We start from the raw sequence: 3,830 nt of genomic DNA, 5'->3' as shown, positions 1-3,830 counted from the left end.
ATTCTACCAGTCCTGATGGGGATCACCGAAATGTCAAGGCTGATAGCTGCCCTTTCCCTTCTGACATGATCATTAGCCCCTGGGAAGGAAATAAATTACTGAGCCACTTAACACCTCATTAGGAGTTAAAACTATGTATTCAGCATCTCCAAGTCGAGTTTTAAAGCAGCTTGGGTGTTTAACAGCCAGCTGTGAAGTTAGCTCTGAAAGTATACAGCTGGCTGTTTCCTTAAGGGAAGCTTCTCCTTTAAATGCCTCCAAACCCCAGGCAAACAATGTTTTCCATTCTCCCTGCTTAGCTGTACTGGTTTGGGATGTATAGTCTGTCTGTATTTATAAATAACCCTCTTTGTTTACCAATTCTTTTAAGTATTTTCAGGAAAGGAAGGGAAGGAAGAAAACTAGGAATATTGCAATTGCCTGTCTGCCCTCATTAACCCAGTAATTATTGCATTGTAATTCAATTATTTCTTGTACTCAGTTCCAGATAAGAAGACTGCAAAGGCAATAATAGCTTCAGAAGTTTCCTCTTATCTTTTTTTCTTTTTTGCTTTATTCTCTAAGGCTGTTTTTCTCTGCCTCTGCATCATTCCACGCTCCTCGTTATGTTATACAGGGAGCTTGCTGCTGTGCATTGAATCAGAGCTAAAAATAATTATCTTCCTTTTTTTGTAGCTTTAGATTGTTTTAAAACCCAGATCAGTTGGCGTTTGCATGGTGCATACACTTTGAAAGCTAAATAAGTTTTACCTTATTTTGTCCAAATTAATAAAATTGGCAAACATGTTGTGACCTATTACTGCAAACTATGATGCTTTAATACCCAAATCTGTGATGACTCCAGACAGTGTCAGAGCAAATGCTGTGAAGTATAAACCAGCTTTTGAAGCTCTTTGCTGTAGCAATGGAGGTAGGGGGCACAAACACAGGTCCCATGTATGGAACTCTTCCTACCAGAAGTATGAATGGTGCAAAATGATCAGGTAGGGCTGGAGTTTCTAGGTGGGAACAGCTTCCTTCTGCCAGGGGCAAAAATTACCTGTCAGTCTGGGCTGCTCTGTGGAGGTGCAGTGTTTTGGGCTGAACATCACCTGTCATCCTCATGGGTTTGTTGTGAACAGAGGTGCAACCACAGTGGCCTCCCTGAGGGTGAGGGCACAGAGCTCTTCCTCCCTGTGGTTTCACTGCAGTGTCTCATCTTCCCTCTCCTGTAACCCCAAGGCTATGGCTTGGTTATGAAAACACAGTTGTCATCTACCACAGGGTGTTTTTCTGTCACCCACAACATTCCCTGGCTCAAGAGGGTGTCATTTGCTCTCCATTCAACTTTACATGCAAGCTGGATCATATCCAAAGGCTGCCACCAGTTCATTTGCTAAGGGGTCTTCTTTTGCTGACAGATCCAAGAACAGATTTGAGTTGAAGAAAAGCGACTCTAATCTGCTACTAGGAAGGGGGATGAGGATGTGGTATTTGAATAGAGCTCCTCCTTTTTAAAAAAGCAAGCCTCAGGCTTAACTTGGTTGATGTAATTTCCTCAGTCAGTGTATGTTGGACCAAACTGGTTTAGAATTGTATCTTGAGCCCAGCTGTTAAGCAAAAATTATTAATCCTTCCACTGCTTGATACAGAACTGCATTTCAGAGCTTAAGAGCTTTCCTTACTTGGGGAAGAGTGGTATATTCCTCCTCCTGACACACATACTCCCACATAGCTCATCAGAGCAACTGTGTGGAACTGCTGCACCAAAATCCTGCTTTCTAAACCAAATGGCAGCCACCACCCTTCCTCTGCTTGGTGTTCAAGTCTGTGTCACTTAGATTTGGCAAGCTCCAGTGACATCTGTGTGTGCCAGATCCCACCACAACAGCCAGGTGCCGAGACTGGACCTGTGAAGGGCCATGCACCAGAGCAGATCATGCTCCACAGATCAGCTCCAAAAATGGGGAAAATATCTCTGGTTTCACCCAGAGGATCTGCATGTAATCTCAATGCATTTATCTTGTTCATAAGCTGGCCTCTTCTCAGGGAAGCCAGGATGTTTTGGGACCTCCATGAGAAGGGGGAACTTCCTATCTGATCTTGCTGATGTCTTTCAGATGGGAACAACCTGCATTTGGAGAGCCCAGCAGGGCTTTTTGGTCAGCCAAATGGCTACTGCCTTACCTCTTGTGAGCACTCCAGAGCCAAATGGATGGAGGAAGAAGAAAATGAAGAAAAAAATTTTTTGTTTTTTCCAAAAATAAGTCTGGGAGAACTCTCCAGCTTCCAAGAGTGATTAAGAACTGGTTTATAACAACTGTTCTCAAAGCCAAATCTTCCATTAGCCTCCCTCTCCCCAGAGGCTTTTCTGGGGGATTATTTTTGAGTCCCACCACAGTTACAAATGGGTAACCCATGTCCTTGCAAGCAGTGTTACCTGCCCCAGCAAGAGGGTGTGGGGGAAGCATAACCCAGAAGAGGAAGAGGGGGTGGTGGATTCTGCTGAGCTTGACTTAAGTCAGGCTGAGTCACCAGCAGGGATGACAAAAAGCAGATGGAAATGTCTCCTTCAGAAAGTTTTTGGAAACTACCAGGGTCCTCTGAGACAGCCTCAGGCCTAAGTCTGTGTCTTAATCCAACATCAAAGTCTGTTTCAGGCAGTGCACATCTTTGGGTGCAATGTGAAGTTCTCCTCAGTGCCATGTTTTTTCTCTAAGGGACACACAGGACCATGTTAGCATACTAATAAATGTCCTTTAGCATTGTGTTTCCAGAAGGTTTTAACACCCAGCATCAGGAATGGGAATGGCTTATCTTGCAAAGGAACAAGAGGGAAGGATGCCTGCTGCTGTCCTTGGGGTGGGGGGGGAGTCTGTTCCACTCCTTGCCTTCAGTCCTGCCTTGGTAACAGCAAAGGAAACTATTCTTCATGTTCTGAAACTGCAGACATTGACTTACTTTGCAGATTTTCCTTCATGCTTGGCAGCAAGCACCAAGGCCTGGTGTGAATAAGAGAAACTAGGTCTGGGGGCAGCAGCCTGAGCCTTTTAAATGGTGAGAGCTGCTTTTCCCAGAAAGTCACTGGTGACTTTCTAAATGACCTTGGCATGCAGCAGTGTGACAACCCAGCTGACTGGTTTGCTATAGCAATGTCATTTCCAGGTTTACTGCAAGGAAATCAGAGAAGTCCAACACCACATTCTTCCCAGTGAGGGGATGGCCAGACAGGACTCCGGCTGATTTTCCTGTGCATGATGGACTGTCTCCATTTAATACACCCCAGCTCTCTTATCAGTCCTGCAAGTGTGTCTGTAGCATTTGCAGTATATCCAGCAACACTGTAGTGCAGCAGGATTATCCTGTAGGGATGGCAAATTTCTCTGACCTCATTTCAGGTATTATGGATTGGAAAGTTTGTCTTAGATTCATGCATTTCTAGGGGTGGAATTAAAAACGGTAAACAGGAAGAAAATAATGCAGGGAGGGAATAGTAGTCAGCCTATGAAGCCAACAATATAAAAATTATTATGAAATTAGAAGCTGAGATGGGAAAGAGAAAGTTTAGTAAGTCCCTAGCAGGCTGTGCCTTATAGAAAATACATTGGCTCTCAAAGGAAGAGGGAAGATTACTTCATCTTTGGATCATCATCTGTTCCCTAGTTAGAGCACACTTTCAGTCTAGATTAATGGACCACCCTAGAAACCCTAATGTAACATTTTGAAAGGTGGGTAGATTTGCAAACCTCTTTAAAAAGCATACTGAACAGTTTGTAAACTCTGTGTTCCTCAATATCTACTTTCGGTACCAGAATTTTCAGAGACTGCAGCAAATGACACCAGGCTTTCAC

This window comes from Zonotrichia leucophrys, chromosome 2 (genome assembly GCF_028769735.1).
Source record: "Zonotrichia leucophrys gambelii isolate GWCS_2022_RI chromosome 2, RI_Zleu_2.0, whole genome shotgun sequence".
Classification (NCBI taxonomy): domain Eukaryota; kingdom Metazoa; phylum Chordata; class Aves; order Passeriformes; family Passerellidae; genus Zonotrichia; species Zonotrichia leucophrys.
Note: the sequence above shows the minus strand (reverse complement) of the source record.